Genomic DNA, 20,662 nt, shown 5'->3' with positions numbered 1-20,662 from the left:
GACTGTGTAACAAATGGTGCCGGAACAATTGGACGTCCACGTACAAGAAATAAACATCAACACTCAGCCCACACCTTATGCAAAAGTCAATACAAAATTGATCATGGATTTAAATTTTAAGCCCAAAACTATAAAACATCTAGAAGAAACTGAGAAAATGTCTGTGAACTTGGTTTAGGCAAAGATTTTTATAGCTAGGCCACAACAAGCAAAACCCATAAAAAAAGAATTGATAAAATGGTCTTCGTTAAAAGGAAAAACTTCTGCTCTTCAGAAAATGCTGTTCAGGAAATGAAAAGACAAGCCACAGAATGGGGAAAGGTACCTGTGAAACATTTCTGATCAAGAACTTATATCCAAAATGTATAAAGAACCTTTACAACTCATGATGAGAAGATCAGCACCACTCAAAAACGGACAAAAAATGTGAACAGACATTCAAAGTAAAGATACAAATGGCATATAAGCACATGAAAAAATGTTCACCATCATTAGCCATTTGGCAGCCGCACATTGAAACCATAATTTGATACCTCAGCACACCCATTGGAATGGCAAAAGCAAACAAAGAAAAACCCCAATACTGCTATGGTTTGAATGTCTGTGTCCCCCCCCCCAAACCCCCAATCCCCTCAAATTCATATGTTGAAACCCTAACCCCCAAGGTGATGGTATTAGGAGGTGGGGCGTTTGGGGAGTGATTCGGTCATGAGGGTGAGGCTCTCGTGAATGGGATCAGTGCCCTTACAGACGGAATCCCACAGAGGTCCCTAACCCTTCCGCCTAGTGAGCACCGGAAGTCTGCAGCCCAGAAGACACCCTCACCCAGCCCTGCTGGCACCTGATCACAGACTCCCAGCCTCCAGGACTGTGAGCAATACATTCCTGGTGCTTCTGTGCCACCCAGTGTGTGGTACTGCGTTAAAGAAGCCCGAACAGACTAAGACAAAAACTACCTAAGAGCAGCCGGTGCTCTCATGCAAGGCTGGCAGGAGTGCAAAACGGTCCATCCTGCCACATTGGAAGAACAGTTTGGCGATTTTTTATCTACAGTACTTACACACCCACTACGCAACCCAGCAATCCTACTCTAGATATTTACCCAAAAGAAATGAAGATATATGTCCACAAAAGACCTGAGTGCACATGTTCACAGCAGTTTCATTCCTAATCATCAAAAACTCGAAACAACCCAAATACCTCTTAACTGATGTATAAATTATATATCATTTTATAATTTCTAATTATAAATGTTACTAAGCTATAAAAAAGGATCAACTCCCGAGAGATGCCACAATATGAATGATCCTCAGAAAACATTACAAAAGAAGCCAGACACAAAGGTTATGCAGGGTATGATTTGATTTATATGATAATCTGGAGAAAGAACAACACTAGCTCCAAGTGGGCTGGGAGCAAGGGCCGGGGGACCGGGAGGGCCGTGACTACAAAGGGCCATGAGGGAACTTTCTAGGGTGTTGGAAATGTGTATCTGGACGGTGCTGGTGGTTCTGTGACTCTCAATCTTTGTTAAAATGCATCAAATCGCACACTTAAAAAGGAAAAATTGTACTCTTTGTAAATTTTACCTTAATAACCCGACTTTGAACAAAAAGCGTGCCAATTCAAATCCTACTCTTCCCGCCAATGATAATACATGAAAGTGGTAGTGGAGATGAAAGTATCAGCACAGCGACCCCAATTATAGAAAATTATACTGCGGCCCGTGCATCTACGATCGTGCGCCAAAGACCTGTATTCTCCAAGCACAAAGCCCGTGTGACATTGGGTCACCTTTTCCTTATCTTCTGTTTGTATCACCAAAAAAAGACTTTCATTTTCCAAAATGTCCTTTTCCTTGCAAAAGATAATATTTTATTTTTGTATACTCTATTTCAATCCACAAAGGAATAGAGGCAGCTTATAAGAACACTTTCAATAAAGTAGAGGCTGTAAATAAAAAACTCAGGGCGAAGGACACGAAACGTCACAAGAGAAAGTCAGGGACAAGGAGGAAGTTGGGGTGTGGATGGATGCACAGATCACGAGTTTCCAACACACTTCCTCATTTAGGCATGAGTTTCCTGATGGCCAAAAGGAGGGCGGTAGACTAATGAGTCAAGTAATTCCTACAGCACATGACCAGAAACCCTCAGTGAGAGCATTGCAAGGCAACTTGAATGATATCAAGGCAACGCCAACCACCAATGGTACCTCAGCAGCGTCCCCCATTTCTAACTGGCTTTGGTCTGGGAGAGACTTAGCTCAGCTGGGAAGCCCAGGGGCAAACATGACCTCTGCTTTCCCAGCTCTGGTGCCTGTCCGTATGGCACCACGTTGTTGTCCAGGAGGCTTCCTTCCCTCCAGCCAGACTGTCCCTAGGAGAGAAGCAGCCTGGACTCCAGAAAGTGCCCTGGACGAGGAACAGACGAGATTTCAGTCCTGGCCTGAGGGGCTGCATGGCTCTGCACAGTCTGCTCAACGTCTGGTGCCTCCGTGCAATCACCTGTAAATGGATGCCCCCCCACCCCCGGGGTTGTTGCACGAATTCAGTTAACAGATGTGAAAGTACTTTGCAAGCTGTGCAAGAAATGCAAGGATGGAGGTCTCCTCCCAGGAGGGAGCACACTTCAGGCTGCACTTGACCTTTCCGGGCTCAGGTAAACAAGGGACTGAGGCTCAAGACAGAATACTCTTAGCACGCAACCTAACCAACGGCAGATCCGTGGGCATTCTCCTCTTCCTGAGGTGGAAACACCTGGCCTTGGATCCAGACCCATCTTTGAGACTAGGAGATGGGGTGAGGGGAGGGCGACTTCCTCTGAGAACGCATAGGAGCCGTGAGCATTGTTTATGTAACTGTAAGCTCTTCATAACACGCTTTCTATGGCTACATCGAGGAGATAGAACATTTCACTAAATTGTTCCCTTATAGCCGCTCTCCCAGACCCCACTGTTATAAAATCTGTTGCAGCCAGCGTCTTCATGCACACAGCTACTCTGAGGGTGTTTCAATAGGTGACCAGACACAGCAAAAGGATAAGGCAAATACCTCCTATTATGGGTTGAACTGAGTCACACCCCCTCCCCCAAATGGTGAAGTCCTAACCCCTGTATCTGTGAATGTGACCTTATTTGGAAATAGGGTCTTTGCAGATGATTGAGTTAGAATGAGGTCATTAGGGTGGGTCCTAATCCAGTATGACTGGTGACCTTATAAAAAGGAGAAATTTGGGCACCATGGCAGCCACACATAGAAGGCTGACGACAGCACACACAGGGAGATTGCCATCTACATCCACGGAACGCCTAAGGCCCCTGGAAGCGTGGAGCACATTCTTCCCACAGACCTTAGAGGGAACCAACCCTGCCAACACCTCGATTTCGGATTTTTAGACTCCAGAACTGTGAGACACTAATCCGCTAGGCTAATCATCCATTTACCACAGTGAAGGGTTGTCACTGGGACAGGAAGGAGTGTCTTTGGTGGAATTTTGCAAACAGAGACACACAGAAGACAGGGTCCCTTTTCTTCTCTGCACGAGGGGGTCTTCCCACGTCTGTAAGTGCTACACCGAGTAGTGAGCGTCCGGGAAGCCGATGGAAGAACAAAGTTCACTGACTGAACTCAGATGGCTGAGTGGAGGATGGAAAAATACCGGTCTTGAACAGGATAACCGAGCTGCTTATCTCCTATGATAACTAGGCAGCCCAGAGAGCTGCCTCACTTCCAGCATTCTTACCAAGTGAGATAATAATAAATTTCCTTATTGTTTAAGACAATTTGAAGTGGAGCCAAAAGTACCCCGAGTCACCGCCTGTCCGAGGACTTAGTAATCCTTAACCAAACCGACTTTTCCTTCCAACAACAGAAAAAGGCGAACTGTCAATATTATACATAGAAGGTTCTATTAGATTTGGGATCAGGGTCTGTATTTGTGTAACAAGTTGGAGAAAAATTGAACTCACCAAAACTCCTCCTAAGGGGCAGCTGTCTTAAAACAATCATTTGCAAATGTTTGAGGTCCTGGCAAAGAATGTGAAGCGCTTGAGCTTCAGCAAAACAGAGGAGATCATATTATCAGTTGCTTGGGAGGACATGAAAGGGTGGAATAAGAGAGGAAAAGAGAGGCAAGGGAGCCAGGAGATGGCAGAGAACTAGGAACTACATGTGTCACGTCCCACTAGACTCTCCCCTCACCTTCTCACACCTTCCATCTCCAGTCCAACGTACAAACGTCACTACATGCTAATAAAAACGAACCGCTTGTAGAAACCAGTGACAGAGTTGATTTTGGCCTCCAGGGGATTGTAGGGTAAAGCACCAGCACACAAGAAAGCAAGCGTATGAAGACAGAAAGAACCACAACAAGGAATTTCTCATGAATTGCCCCCAAATCAAGAAGACACGTTTGGTTCTCATGATACTTCAATCCTGGGGCCTGAGTAACAGGGAGCCCAAAGTTATATCTGGGTTACATGACGAGTTATATTACCATTCCTAAGATGTGTTACTGTATCATAAATTACACTGGGCTCTCGGGCCTGATCTCTCCCACAATTTGGACCCCAGGCCATCGGTGAGCTTTGCTTTGAGCACTGCCACTTAACGCTCCTCTGCCTGACTCTGTGGCAATGCAAGCCAGGTGCCCCAGCCCCGTTGGGGAAAGCACCACCTCCAGTAGTCACACCCTCCCATTAGAACCCTGCGCTTTCTCCTTTGCTCGCTGCTCTTTCTTTTCTGCACCCGTGGCAGTGTCACTCCTAGACCTTCCAGGGTTTTGAGGGTTGGAATAAAGCCTTTCCCAAGGAAATGCCTTCCGAGCAGACTTTCCCATCGTGGGCAATCAGAAATTTGCATAAGCAAGCAGTCATTTGTACAGACGAAATGAGCAGTCGCATATGTGCCGATAGGTCCTAATAGGTACCGTATGCTTCAATTACCCGTTTTCCCAGCCCCATGGACTCACTGGCTATTATTAATGTAACAGATGGAGCAATTTAGCACCAGCAAACTCCCCAATGCCACCCTTCCCCTCCTCTTCCCAGACCCACAAGCTTCTGCTGGCATCCTCCCCTTTGTCACTGCAGAATGAATGCCACTGAGCAGAACCCAACACACGCCCTTACTTCTGCTGATAGTTAAACTGCATTTCTGTAATGAGCGCACCACTCGGGAAACCCCACAGGCCTGCCTTGTTAGGCACCCTCTCCACCAACCAAAGCTGGGTTTCTAAATTGTATCCTCTCAGTGTGAAAGCTGCCTGTTTGGAGTTCTGTCTTTGATGTGTCTGACGTGCAGGGGTAACTGAGGTGTGCTCAGATGACCCAGAGTTCTGATGAAATCCCGGGTGGCTGATGCGCCATCGTGGGCATGTGGCTGGAGCTCATCACACTCATGTCAGACCACCAGAGACTCAGAAACCTTTGGAGGTGGAAGCACACAGGAAATTTGGAGGCCAGCAGGTTTCAGCTGATTCCCTGGGAACCCTGGGGGTCATGGAGGTACCAACGGATGGGGGAGGTCTGAGAGGTGGGGACCCTGCACCTCACAGCCCTGCTTTCATCAGACCTCTTCCATTTTTTCCTTTTGGACTTTGTTATTTATTGGACTTTGTTTTCTTATTCATAGGAATGAAACGATCCCACAACTAAAATAAGGTGTAAACACAAACAGGTGATTGGATTTGGCCCTGGCCTTCCAAACTCTTTGACGTTCTTGAAGTGATGGGAGTAAAGGCGGCGGTGGAACCGAGCTATTTCTCACTATCTTGCAGAGCTTCCCGAGCCTGCCTGTTTACTGAAGGCTTCTGAAATGTCAGGGAGGGATCCGTCCGCCCCCAGCTCCCGCTCCCGCCTTCACAGCCATGACTCACAGCCTTTGTGCCTCCAGCACAGACCCCTTTTCCAGAATCCAGATCAGAATTGACACTTGTCCAAACCTCACCTTCTCTTGAAAATCTCAAGGCACCTCGAGCTCAGCATGTTCCAGCCAAGGGTGGAATGTCCTCCCTGTCAGCTGCTACCCCCACAGGGGGTTCTGGTTTTGGGGTTCCCATCTCAGCACTGGCAGTTTCCTTTACGAAACAAAACCCTGCAAATCACCCTTGACAATGCTCTCTGCCTTTCCTTGTGTATCTGGACCCTCACCAGGACCTGTTGGTTCTCCCTTCTTACTTAACACCTTCATCAGCCATTTGTTCTCTCCGTCTCCTCTGATGTCACCCTCCTCCAAGAGTCACCTTAAGAAGCAAGTGGAGAGTTTCCTACCTGGTCTCTGCTTCCATGCTTTTCTGTCAGCTCTAAACCCCTCCTCACATTTCAACTAAAGTAAATGTGACCGTGTCACTCCTCCACTTAAATTACATCAATGTTGTCACATCTAATAATGAAGAACACAACCTCTACCAGGGCCCAAGGTCTTACAAGGCCTGGCTCCAGCCTCACCTCTCACCACGTGGCTCCTTCTCTCCTGAGCTCCAGCCACTTGGCTTCTGCCAGCTCCTTGTATGTGTCAGGCTCTCCCCACCAAAGGGCCTTGGCCCATGCTGTTCCCTCTGTCTGAATGCTTTTCCTTCCCTTCTCTGACTAGTCAGCTCCTACTCATCCCTCAGAGCCCAGCCCAAGCCCTGCTCCCCCTGGCACTTACCCAGGTCTCTGTCTTCTAGTCCCTCTTGACTCCTATGCCCCTCCTGAGCAGCATTGTGACAATCTGGTTTGCGGACTATTTGCTGAATCTCTAACTCTGTTCTGGACAGTAAAGCTCCATGAGAACAGGGACCACGTCTATGTTTGTTCGTGGCTGTGCCCTGAGCACTCAGCACAGTGCCAGCACGCAGTGGGTGCTCAGTAATACACGTGAGAGGAGGCAAGAGGGAGGGCGATGCTTGCTGAGGCTGGCCATGGCCTGTGTTCTCTGGGATGTCACCTTGACGACCTGATGCTAATGAGGAGCTCCAGACGCACCTTGGTTTAGTGAGGTAATGATCACTCGTGTCCAGTGGTTTTCTTCTGCAGGTGGAATCTTTCAAAAGAAATGGGTACAAAACCAGGAGGGCTCCTTGATGAAGAGTTCAAAGCCTGGTGCCACCGAACCCCTTTATTTCTCCATATTGACCGAACATCTATTGTTTCTTCGGGCTTTTGCATGTATCATCTCAGGTGACCCTCTCAGCAACTGCACAGGTCGGTATATTACCCACTTTTTAATAAAAAAGGAAACTGAGGCTCAGAGAAATTAAGTAATATGCTCAAAGGCACACAGCAAGAAGGTGAAAAGGCCAGGATTCGAACCCACATCTGTCTCACCCGAAAGCTGGACCAACAGTTCCCTCATCACTCTACAGATGCACAGAGGCTACTTGCCCAAGGTCATGCTGCGAGTAAGTGACAGAGGAGGCAGGATGGAACCTCACCTCCTTCAGCACATGTGTATTTTACCATATTCTAATTGCACAAAAGTATGAAAACCGTCAGCACTTTAGAGGAGCCTCGAACCAGCCTGAGGGCACGCAGTTAGAAAAGCAAATCTCCATTGGCAATAGTCATCTAGGTCCCTGAGAAAGCAGAGCCTGAGAGAAAGCTGGGTGCTGAGACTTTATGGGGGATGGGGTACTCCAATGTCAACAAAGCACAATGAGGGAAAACGAAAGGGAGGCAGGGAAAGAGGGAAAGTCAATGCACGCTGGTTAAGTTGGTTCATTCCCCAGCAGGCCACAGCTTCACGAGAGAACAAGCCGTTGCTCAGTCACTTGGAACATTCCAGAAAGGCCGTGTGGGACCACTGTGTCTCAGAAGGTTGCATCAGTGTTGGGAGAGTGACCCAGTTCAACTGCCCATTCTCCCCCTCACTGGGCTCCAACACTCCCCTTCTAGATGGTGTCACGGGACCTCTGCAGCCTCCGTGAGTCTGGCTTGCTAGCATCGGGCTGCACCCCCGACCAGGGGCACGGCGGGCATGCGGGGGGAGACCAAGGCCACGGCCAGTTAGATGCTGAGTCACCCACCAGAGACTCTGGACGTAGCCACACGGCCTCCAGCCCTGGCCTCCCCGAGCTCCATACTGAGCTGTCCCTCTGTTAGGAAACAAAGCCACCGCAACCTCTGAAACACAACCCTGCAGTGCTCACCTTTCCCTCGCCCACCGCCACCTGGCTCCTCTCGTGGGGTGTGTACTGGCATCACCATCTAGCGTGAGCAGCTTTGGTCTGGACAAGAGTAAAAGTCCTGAGAAGCTGCTACACACACTGCATCTCAGCCGCTGAGGGGAAGGTCCTCCTTCTCTCTTGGCAAAGAAGGGAGGTGGAACTGGATGACCACCATCTTGCAGCCCCTAATGCAATAATGAACTTGGGCATTAATGATGAAAGGCCACTAACCTCGGGAAATGAGACAATCGGATCGCAGCCTCTCCCTGTGACTGCACCACACATGCAGTGGGGCTGCCAAAGCAACACACCCAGGTCTGCGAAGCTTCCAGAGCCAACTGCCAACTTACAGGAAATATAGAAGACAAAGGAGCTTCTTACATGCCCCCAAGGAAATGCAATTAGCAAAGTCAAGCCTGTGGGAAACCGAGGACAAATGACTCAGTTCTTTCCGCAGCAATGAATTGCAAGATGATGGGAAAAGAATTTCTAGGTTTAAAAAAGTCTCAGGCAACACATGAACTGATTACAGGGTGAATTTTGCTTGGGCCCCACTTAAAACAAACTTAAAAAAAAATGTATACGACAATTCGGAAGTATAAAAACCGACTAGATGTTTAACAATTTAAGAAATTGCTATTGATTATTTTGAGCTGTGATGATGGTATTGCGATTCTATTTTAAAAAGGTCCCCCCACCCCCACATAGAAACAGAAAGTAGGATGGTGGTTGCCAGAGGCTGGAGAGAGGGGGAAATGGGGAGTTCTTGATCAAAGGGTTTCGGTTACGCAAAATGAATCCATTCTGGAGATCTGACGCGCAGCATGGTGACACATAGCTAATGATACTGCCTTGTATACTTGAAAGTGGCTAAGAGAGTAAATCTTAAACTAAATCTTCTCAACACACACACAGGATAATGTGGAGGCGGTCGATAAGTTCATCAGCTGGATTGTGGTGATTATTCACACTGTATGCATATCAAATGCCACACCTTAAATATACATGTTTTATACAGCAACGATAGTTCAGTAAAGCTGTTAAAATAAGGCAAAAATGGGAGTTTTGCTTTTGGAGATACATTCTGAAATATTTGCAGATGAAGTGATAGGATGTTTGGGATTCACTTCAAAGCCATCTGGGGTGCAGATGGGTGGGGGTGTAGATGACAAAAGGTTGTTCACAGTTGGAAGTTGTCGGTTGGGTGACGGCTATATCGGAGTTTGATGCGCTATTGTCTCCACTATTTGTGTGTATTTGAAATGGACCACAATTCTGAAAAACTTTGAAAAATAATTGTCTTCCACAAGACTCATTAACAAATATTTTTTCAGCACCTATTCTATGTTGGGCACTATTTTAGGTGCTTGAAATACATTAGAAACAAAACAAAGATTCCTCCTTCCTGGAGCTCACACTGAGGTGGGGGGAGACAGACTCTGAATAATAAATAATAAACCTAGTAAAGAAGCAAATTATATGGTATGTTAAAAATGCTATAGGAAAAACTGCGAACAGACTAAGAGGGGTTGGGAGTTGGGGGTCGGGGCAGTGGGTTGTCGTTTTATACTGAGTGTGAGGGATATTTGTGCAAAGACCTGATGGAGATGAGGGAGTAGCCACTGAATATCTGGGGGAAAGGCATGCCTGGAGGGGGGAATGGCCAGTGCAAACGCCACAGGGGAAAACGTGCCAAGCTCGGGAGCAACAACAAGCAGACCAGTGTGGCCGGAGTGGAGTGAGGTGGAAAAGGAAAAACGCAGTTCAGAGGTACAGGGACCGAGGCAGGATCATGGACGGCCCTGCAGACCCTTGTCAGGACGTTGGCTTTTACCCTGAACAGGACGGGGAGCCACGCAGCGCTCAGAGTAGAGGAAGAGTGTGATCGGACCACGCTTAGAAAGAATCACTTTGGCTGCTGAGCTGAGAGCAGACTAGGCGGGGTCACAGGTGGTAGCAGAAGCCCCCTCTAGGATTCTCCTGTGGTAAGGGGGCTGGTGGTGAAGGGCAAGGTGACAGCAGTGGAGATGGATGGAAGGGCCTGGATACTGGATTGCGTGTGGGATGTGAGAAAGAGAGGAAGCAAGGGAGACTCCAAGGTTCATAGCCAGAGCACCTGGAAAAAGGGCACAACAGCCCTGGACGGCTTATTCTGGGCTTGCTGTGCACCAGAAAAATACGAGTTCTATGTCGACTCCCTCAACTGAGAGGGAGTGACATACAACACCCAGAACTTAGCCACGTCTGCCTTGCGGCCAGGAAATACAGCCACTATTCCAGATACCCAGTGAAACACTGGAGGTTTCATTACTGAAGAAAACAAAGCGAATGGCTATTAGGGTAAGCACATGCAGTCTCTGCCATACCCACCCATCCAATTGCCCAGAGCGGAACCTCGGTCCTTCTCAGCTGCTCCTCCTCAAGTAGTGTCAGTTTTACCTCCGCGATAGAATAGCACTCTGCTTGAAAGCGGGGCTTTGGAGTCAAACAAACCTGAACTTAAATCCCTGTCCTGTCCTTTAATAACCATGTGACCTTACACTTCTACTCTGCGATCCTTTGCATAAGCTTCCCCCCACTTTCCTCACTCTTCCTGTAACACACTCCTAGTCATACCTCAATACCCGATTCAAATGGCCCCACTTTGGGGAAGCCTTCCTTGACTCTGTCAGAGTCATATATATCCACCTTCTTTAGTGGTGGATTCTTCCTTAGGTACTAGGTCTAATCCATTTTGGTACGCCCAGCCCACATGCAACATTCAGAAAATGTTTCTTGTATTTCAACTATTTTCAAATATTTACATGTTTGCATTTAGTGAGAATAAACGGGAGCTATTTTTATATTGTGGTTATTATAATTATTTTGCTGCCATGAGCACAAAAGTGTGTGTGATTGCCTGATTCTTAGTCTATATTTGCAAAGGGACTCCACAGAGTGAAAATTCACCAAAGAAAATCCAGACAGGGAAAGGTCTTTGGAAAGCGGCCACAACAAGAAGGGGTGTTTTTATGGGGGCTGGCCACCTTGTCACAGCTAAATGCGCCTTCATTTGCTGTGTGTGGAGCCCAGAGCATAATCCAGGCACATTTGATAAAAACTTCTGTCTTCTTTCCAAAGCCTTAAATCAAAGAGAAATTTGCTTGCAGCATCAATTCTGAGTCTTAAAAAAGCATCAACAATGGGATTAATTAGGCCTCCCTGGAAATTGTTCAAAAAGGATTGTGCAGTTCTCCAGGAAGGTCAGGCTTTTCAATCAACAGTTATCGCCTCTTGCAGGCCCAGCTCTGCAGCAGGCAGAGTGCCTTCAGCCCAGGCTCTGAGCTCTCATGGCACTCACCCCACACTTCTGGTTCCCAGGGGAGGGGTCTACGCGGACAGGCTTTCTCCCAGGGGCAGCAGAAGTCCTGCGTCCTGGGACTGGTGGCTCAGGAAAGTCCAGCACAAGCCCTGCCATCACCTCTTTGGGCTTCACTGTTCTCCTCTGCAAAATGGGAGTGATATTCTCCACAGAAGAGCAAGGCTGCCATGAAGGTTAAAACGTGTCTCTGGCACATACCTATCCACTCTCACCCAAATGCTGTACCTCTTTGGCTATCCATTACTTAATATTTTCTCTTAATCAGTACATTTTAGGAGAAAAAGCGATAGTCTTACTTTAAGCAGAAAAACACAAGATTTTTTAATTCACGGTCAAAAACTATTAAAATGTTTTTTATATGTGTGTACCATCAAAAATCACCCCGTTAATCAGCAAGGTATTATGTGAGCCAAGCATTGGGAAAAACTGTGATGTTACCTGAGCAAGAGACACAGAGCGCTGCGTCTTTGTGTGGTTTGGCAATACTCCTCCCCTACGTGTTCCCACCCAGAGTCTCACCACTGTCTGCGGGCAGAGCAGTCTCCTCACCATCTTAAAAGTCCCATGCTGCCTGGCATGCTGATGTTCATGCACACTACACAGGTGAAATGGAGGGAGACACATCCCCTCGTGCCTGGGTCCCAACGCATCATGGAAGGACCTGGGCCCCATGCCACAGCTGTGGCTCAGCCGTGTGCAGCTCTGTCCCATGACTCAGGAACCCCGAAGGAAGCCAGACTGGTTTCTTTTTCCCAGTGTTATTCCAAGTAAACCACAGTATTTCTTCCTTTGGAATTTCTATAATTAGCCTACTAGAACACTATTTTGTTTCCAAACCAACGTATCATCAGTTGGAGCCTCTTTGATACAGGTGATAGAAAAATAAATCCTTTCTGGATGCACTTGAGTAAATAATAGGAACTTATCAGCTCACATAACTGAACAGTCCGGAGGCTTCAGGCAAAGCTTGATCCAGGGCGAATATCGTCTGACCAGGATGGGCTTCTCTGACCATGTATTAGCCCCATTTGCTTCTATGGGGCTTCCTTCTCTGCAAGCTCCTCCCCTGTGGTCATAAGTGACTAATATGAGTTCCCAGGGCTCATGTGTCTACATTCAAAGCCAACAGAAATATGTAAGCAAATCCTGGAGTCCGTTTTTAGTAAAAAACAGACACACGCTCACGTCTGAATCAATCAATCGCTGTCACAAAGGGTTATGGCACTTTACTCAGTCCTGGGTCAGTCAATTCCTCCAGAAACACACAAGCTGAAAGTTGAGGAGGAGGTGGCCCCATGGAGGGAAACTGTGGGTGGTTACAAGGAGAGTGAATGGGTGTTGGGGGCAGAAACCACGTGTTCGAGGTATCAGTATTATGTTCAGCTCTTTGTATCAGAAAACCAAAAAGAGGAGGGCTTTAAAAATATAGAAATACATTTAGCAGCATCTCTGGCCTCCTCAAAAAAAAAAAAAAAAAACAGATAAAAGAATGAAAAGAATAGAAATACAGTTCTTTCACACATAGAAGAAATATGGGGGTTGGTATTGCAAAGCTAGTGTGACGTCATTAAGAACTTGCATGTAGCTTCCATTCTCAAAGTTACACCCTGGTCTTAGGTGGGTGCTGTAAGTATAGCTGTTACCCTGAGTTGGCAGTAGGAGGCAGTAGATATGTGGGGGGACATGGCAGGCAAATGAGCCCCCTCCAAACTGAGTTAACAACCACTCACGTCTCACAGCCAGACCTAGTTCCTAGGTATGATAGTCTGGGGGAAAAAAGAAAAGTCATCTTTCCCCAAGAAACTGAACATCAAGATTCTGTTAATTACTGAAATCCTTTTAAATATGTGACCTCTGGCTCCAGCTTAGCATATGAGACACGGTTCCGTCTTGTTTCATTTGCTTTTTTTGTTGAAAGCTGTGAAAGCAAGAGCCATGACCTTCTGCATGCTTTATCTTATGTGATGCCTACAGAGCCTGAGGGCGGCATGACTGCTCCCACACATTACAGGTGAGAAAACCAAGTTCACAGAGGTGATGTAACTTGGGCCTCATCACACCAACGGTAAGTACCAGACCTGAGATTTAAACTCCCATCTCCTCATCCCACTAGATCTGTTTCCCCATCACTGCAGCTGGGGTCTCTGAGAACCAGGATGCATAAGAACCACTCACCCCCGGGGTGCAGCCTTGAGTCTCCATAAATGTCTGTTGTGGGCTGCCCGGGCAATGGCAGGCTCAAGGCAGAGACAATAGAAGAGGCAATGGTTGTTATTTGAATAAGAATGAACGCACACACTAACTGAGTCTCCTGAGCAATTCATTCTTAAATCAGACATTGTGTATCAGAGGGGAGGATGCAAGATGGCAGAGTAGATAAACGCTGTGCTTACTGCATCCCATGAACATATCGAAATTACAACTAAATTACAGAACAATCAACCTGGAGAACCATCTGAAGCCTAGCTGAACAGAAGTCCTATAACTAAAAATCATAAGGAAGAAGCCATGTCGAGACTGGTAGGAAGGGCAGAGGCGAGGAACGGGCCCCAAAACTCCATGTGGTGGTTAAGAACCAGGAAGGATATCTTGGCTGTAGAGGTTCGCTGGGGACCCCAGCCCCACACCGGCTTCCCCAGCCCGGAGTACTGGTGCCGGGAAGAAGAGCACCACACATCTGGCTGTGACAAACAGTGGGGTTTCGGACCATCCAGGTGGGACAGAGGCTGTGGGAAACCCAGACGTCCTCTTAAACAGCCTGTGCACAGACTCACTCGCTCGCAGGCACTCACCTTAGGCTTCAGCAGAGGGACAGTGACTCGAGAGGCATCGTAGACATACGAGGGACAGACTGAGGCGTGTGGCTGCAGGAGAGGGTTGGAAGGTAGTCACCGTTTTCCCTGTGTGGGATCCTTCTCCCATGCAGCCAGCAGGTGGATATCATCTTTCCTGGGCTAAGCCCGCCCCCTCACGGCCTAATCTGAATCTGATTGGTCTGGTGAGCTCTGCAGCTCTGTTCTGCTGACTCACTGAGATCCTGCCTCACCCAACGCCATACCACACCAGGCTTTATCAGCAGCTGCACCTCATGGGAGCCTGCAGGTGGCAGCAGGCCCTGGAGTGTCCTGGCTTCTTGCGGAGCTACCCCAGACCTGTACTGGTGGCAGCCAACCTCGGTTCACAACATGGCCTCTCCCACGTGCCTCCAGGTCCAGCACAGGCAACGACCAACTGTGGATCACTTTGTAGCTCCTACCAGGTAGACCCTGGCCAGTCACAGGCAGTGGCTGACCTGGGCCTGCACTGGAGCCCTTCCTAAAAGGCCCCAGAACCAACATACTTGGAGGTTGGTTTCAGACCACAGCAGAACACCACGCAATTAGCCCCACAAGTGGCACACACAAAGGGCGGTCTCAACAGACACCAGAGCCCGAGTGAGCCTGGGGTCCTTCACTCCTCTGGGGGAACCTCTGTGGCCGAGAGATCCGTCCTGATTCTCAATCACCACACCCAGGTGTGGGGCCAGCCCATTTCATGTCTCAGCCCCTCACAAGTCTCGACGTGGCTTCTTCTTTATCTTCTTAGTTATAAAACTTCCGTCCAGCCAGACTTCAGACAGTTCTCTAGATTGCTTGTTCTATAATTTAGTTGTAATGTTAATGTGTTCACGGAGGGCAGCAGGCCCAGTGTTTACCTACTCCGCCATCTTGGATCTCCGTAAAGCAAACTGATTCGCCTCCTGCCTGTCTCTTTACATCATCCTCCCTTCCTACACACCTGTGTTCCAAAGTCTCACCGTCAAACAATAGAGAAATCCACAGAAAAAGCAGCTCAGATAGCTCTGAAATGGGAAAACATCCTAGATCTTACTTATAGTAAGGAGAACTACGACTGCTTGGAAAAGCTGTTTTTCACCAATCGGAGTCACACAGATGAACACAACACGCTGTGCGGCTGAGACTGTGGACAAATAGGCACACGCGTGTGTGGCTGGTGGGTGGCACAGTCTGGGGAAGGGAACGAGGCTCCTCCTGTCCAAACCACAAAGGCACACCCCCAGTGCATCCAGAAACCACACCCCTAAGCACTTACCGCACAGCTCTGCCATCAAGCTTGTGTAAAACACTGTGGGTACCGAGTTCTGTATTTCAGTATCGTGATACCAAAGGATTCATCAAAACACCCTAAGTGTCCGTTAATAGGAGATTGCTCAAGTAAATTGTGGTAGGAGCCATAGAATGGAACACAGTTTTCAAAAAGAAATTAGTTATGAAGTGATGTGAACGAAAAAAGTAGACGACGAAGCACAATGTAGAACAGAGTGTACACGGGGCACCAGTGGGCGGTCACACAGAAAGTGGTACTAGTGGGTGCTTTCTGGGAAGAAAGCAGGGCGGCCAGGGAGGGGTGTGGGGCAGGCAATGGGCAAGAAAGGCATATCTCAACGTCTGTTTCACATGAAGGAATTACCTATTTTAAAATATATTCAAGTATGAAGAAAATTCTTACCATCAGGCCCAGGCCCATTTTTGTGTGGCTTATTCCTCCAGGCAAGACTTGGGCCTTTTAATAGTTTCCCAAATAAATCCAATTAATTTTTATTCTCATTTAATGAATCTAAATTAAACCAGTGCCAGCATGGGGCCAAGCTAAATACAGAGAAGCAACACAGACCACCTCATTCCTTTCCTTTCCTTCCCCTGACCTCTCCCTGCCTTGGCAGAGTTAACCCTTCCCTCTCCAGCATCCCCACCATGATCTGGACCTGTTAGAACTCAGGCCACAGTGACAGTGAGTCTGAGACGAAATGTGGCTCACAGACAAGCTTTGGACAGAGATGGCTTGGAATCCTGGTCTGGCCACACGCATGCTGTGTGACCTTGGTGGCTGGACCAACCTCTCTGTGCTCCGTTTCCCCTTCTGTAACATGAAGGGGAATATTGCTCCCTTTGTAGGGTTGTTGCCAGGTGGACCCCATGATTTTCAGGGCAGCCAGGCCTTCCTTGTCGGCTTGGAGACCAGCCGAAGGGGTGTGTGTCCCATTGCAGAGGCAATGCATGAGAGATGCCAGCAAGACCCCTCATAGGGGGTCAGCTGGTGAACGTTCTGTCTTTTGTAGAGAAGTTAGGTGGTGACTGGGCACAAATAACTTTCCACTCTCGTAAAAACACATGCCACAAGCCAGCTGACCCAGTGCTCTGTGCAAACAACGGGAGGTGCCTCAGATACCTAGGGGCTGTTGGATTTCACCACTTTAGGAAAAGTCTGGCACCTCAGGAAAAAAAGTGTCATTTGCTTGGGGTGGGGTGGGGTGCTAGGTCCCAAAGCAGGGAGGGTGTCCCTGGGCCCCTTGCTAAGCAACCCTGCATGGGTTATAGCCTGACTATCTCAGACAGAGAGAGAGAGAGAGAGAGAGAGAGAGAGAGAGAGAGAGAGCGAGCTGTGGGTGGGGGTTGTGCAGAGCCCATGTCCCCACTCCTGAAGTTTCTGCATCAGTGGGGACATGCGGAAGGGAGCAGAAGGTATCAAGCCAGGATAGTAAAGGGCAGAGGTTCAGAAAGAGCCTGGGATAGGAAGCCAGCCCAGGGGCCGCTCCAGAAGCTGGGTCAGCCTGGGGACCCTCACCTGCGCTCACCTGGGGCTGTCTCTGCATGGTGGACAGTCCAGTGTCCGCAGGGTGGATGCTGTCGGTTGGCAGGCCCAAGAAGCTGGCTTAGCTGTTGACGAGACTGAGGAGCAGCCACTGCCTGCAACTCTCTGGACAGCTCCCGTGGGCCACCCATCACACCCCCACCTCCTGGGACCCTCATGACACCTCTCCCAGGGGGATGGTTGTGGTGGATTCTAAAACCCCCACCTATGTATCGGGTCGGAATAGAAGCAGTCGGCGGTCCCCCTCCATGCACTGTTATAGTCGGACTTCCTCGTGTGTTGGGTTTGGGGCTTTTGTTCTGTTGTCATCACAAAGTCAAATTACATCTATTGATCTGAGACCTGCTTTTCCCAGTTCATAACCCGCTGAGAGCTCTTTCCTTGTCAGAACCTGTAAGACGGCCTTGCTTTCTCTAACAGCTGCAAAATAACCCATAACGTGGAAACAACAAAAATGGTAAGCACCCTCTATTTGGAACATTATTGTTTCCACTCCCAACATTGCAAAATAACACTGCAGTGAACACCGTGTGTGTGCGTGCATGCGTGCGTGCGCGTGTGTGTGTGCCTGCCTTTGTGCTGTTGGAGTGTGGAATTCCTGATGGAATTTTGACAGCTTCTGCCCTTTTGCCTTATAAAAAGGTGCCATTATTATACCTCCATGTTGTAAGCAATTTGGCTTAGAGAGAAAAGGGACTTGGCCAAGAACCCTCAACCTGGAGCAGAAGAGACAGGATTTGAATCCAGATGTGCCACTCCCAGGCCTCATAAATACGCACACAGCTGCCTGGGTTTGGAAGAAGTCTCCGTTGCCGTGGAAACAAGGGGCTTTGATGACTCTGGAGGAACCAGGTATCCACTGGGCCCAACTGGGTATGTCCCTGCCCCTACAGGCTCAGCCCTGTCTCCTAGACCTTTGTCCACCCCCCTCCTGAGGGCAGCCCCCATCCCCTGGAGGCAGGGACTGCCAGGTCAATGACCCTCAGTCTGGAGTCAAGGTTACCCAACAAAACAAATGTGCCGCCTGGGCCTCATGGACAAGCAGATGGCGAGACGGTCTTTCTCCTTCAAGCCCCACTGCAGATCTCTCTGGACTGCAGCTGCCCGGTCTCAGGGGGATGAGGAAACTTCTGCAGTGTTCAGCACATGCTGCGACCCAGCTCCAAATGCCGTCCCCATTAGTGAGGGCTAATGAATTTCCGGCTTAAGCTGATGTGAAGGGCCCGGGTTAACAAGGCAAGAACAGAGACAGATTTTGGGGGCTGTGTTCAATTCCCCCTCTGAAGTTGGGAAGAGGGCTATTTCTTTCTCAGAATATATTACTTACGGGCAGTATGTCAAGGGAGAGGGTCAGACATCAAGCAGAGGTCAGCATTAATTGGCAAACAGTCGGAGCAATTCATTAATCTCCCTTCCTCCCAGCAGGCCAGGCCAGGCCCGTTCCTCCAACTGTTTGTTAATTCACTGTAGCTCTTGCCGACTTCCGGCACAACTGCCGTGTTTCCCCAAAAGTAAGACCCAGCCGGACCATCAGCTCTAATGCATCTTTTGGAGCAAAAATTAATATAAGACCCGGTCTTAGTTTACTATAATAATAAGACCAGGTCTATAATATAATATAAATCATATAATACAGGGTCTTATATTAATTTTTGCTCCAAAAGACACATTAGAGCAGATGGCCAGACTAGGTCTTCTTTTTGGGGAGACACGGTACTTACTATTACACTGGGAGACTAGTGTCCACTCGCCTGTCATGCCTGGAATGTGAGCTCCTAACCGGTCCTGGATGGAAAGCGCTGTGCTGCCGTCCTCTCCACACTCTGCACAACGTCCAACACACAGTAGGTGTCCCATAAATGTCTGATGCATGGAGGCTGGGATCATTATTCATTCATCCATCCATTCATTTATTCAAATATTCCACAGCTATCATATGCTGTGCTTGGCTCTAACTGGGTTTTCCTGACTCGGCAGCCAATAACTAGGCAAACTAAGATATGCGATGGTTCGAGGAATCCTGCTTGGCCAGCTCCCTTCCTGGGTATCAGCTTCCTCCGCTATGACAAGGCCTCCATGTCCCTACAACCAGATTTGCAGAAAAGTCGGTAACCTCTGTCAGCGTGTGCAGCCCTTCAAGGAAACAGATGTGTTGCTTGCTGAGCACCAGATGTTAGACAGCAGCGATCAGTCTTGGGGCAGTGACCTGTTTGTGCTGCTCACAGACAGAACAGACGTGCACCAGTACTGACGGGTACACCCACAGCCACTGGCCGGCAATGAGAGGCTGAGGCCAGGGCAGGGTGGGTCAGGAGCGGGCCAGGGCCCTGGGCACAGGGGGACCTGGGCGTGAGGTCTTGCTCTGCAGCTTCCTGGGGCCTGTCTTAGAAGCCGGGAACCTCTCCCAGCGTTTTACCTCCCACCACTTGCATGAGAACTGAAGGAACCAGGCTTGAGACTCTGTCAAGAGCACAATGGTTAGTGTCCGCTTTCTGGAGCCCCATGGTCTGGGTTCATCGTCCCTGTCTTAACCTTGCGAGGTGGGGATCATGGACAAATTGTCCACTGTCGTTTTTCATCTAGAGAATAAGTAATCATTTTTTAAAAAAATTATAACTTTTCAGTAAATGGGAATTATTAACATGTAATTGCCTGGCACACAGTAATTGTGAAATACAGCCGTGGGACTTCACTTGAAAAACTGACCTCCTCCCTACCCAAATTCTCAGATTCCTGACTTTTCTCCCTCCATTAGACAGTAACCCACCCTCAGTTCTACTCCTTAAGCTTCAAACCCACACCCGTCACTGGCTCAGCAGAACAAAAAGCCCCTGCGCCATAGAATTCACTCTGTTCCGTGTGTGTGCGCGCGCACCTGTTTCAGGTTCCCCTTTCTCTTCCTCACATCGCACTTAGCATCATCCGCAATTCCTTTGTGCCAGTATTTACTTGTTTGTCTTCCAGACGGGTGACAGCCTGCTCGAGGGCAGGCACCAGCCCCTTTTACTCTCCTCTGTGTCCCCAGTGCCTGTGGCACTATCTGGTGCAAGGAAGACAAAACACTCACTCAACACCTGAGTGAGTGAATTCCTAATGAACATGGGAATGAGTTCCATGAAAGAATTCCGCCCGTGCTTGCAACCTTAAAAAAACAAATCAATGTGTTTTCTAACTATAGCTGACACACGATATTATATTAGTTTCAGGTATACAACATAACGATTCGACATTTATATGTCTTTCAAAGTGATCACCATGATCAATCTAGTACCCACCTGTCACCATCCAAAGTTATTAAAATATTATTATTGTCCCTGTGCTTTATAATATATCCCCAATGACTTATTTATTTTATAACTGGAAGTTCGCACCTCTTAATTCTTTCATCTTTGGTCCATCCCCCAACCCCCTCCCCTCTGGCAACCCCAGTTTATTGTTGGCCGCTATGAGTCTGTTTCTGTTTCATTTCATTTATTCATTTGTTTTGCTTCTTAGATTCTGC

General features: G+C 48.3%; 1 long non-coding RNA gene across 2 annotated transcripts in view; it reads right to left on the bottom strand.

The window, feature by feature from the left end:
* LOC141567312 (uncharacterized) overlaps positions 1-15,077 on the bottom strand; it is a 66,745-nt gene extending 51,668 nt beyond the window's left edge. Inside the window, exon 1 of one of the 2 annotated variants that reach the window (XR_012489888.2) lies at positions 14,301-15,077. This is a non-coding gene — a long non-coding RNA (uncharacterized LOC141567312). The remainder of the gene's footprint in view (positions 1-14,300) is intronic. The other variant, XR_012489887.2, reaches the window with a different exon arrangement.
* Positions 15,078-20,662: the final 5,585 nt, after the last annotated feature.

This window comes from Rhinolophus sinicus, chromosome 5 (assembly GCF_057876585.1).
Source record: "Rhinolophus sinicus isolate RSI-liver-muscle chromosome 5, RSI-T2T, whole genome shotgun sequence".
Classification (NCBI taxonomy): Eukaryota; Metazoa; Chordata; class Mammalia; order Chiroptera; family Rhinolophidae; genus Rhinolophus; species Rhinolophus sinicus.
This window is presented reverse-complemented; position numbering and strand designations above follow the sequence as displayed.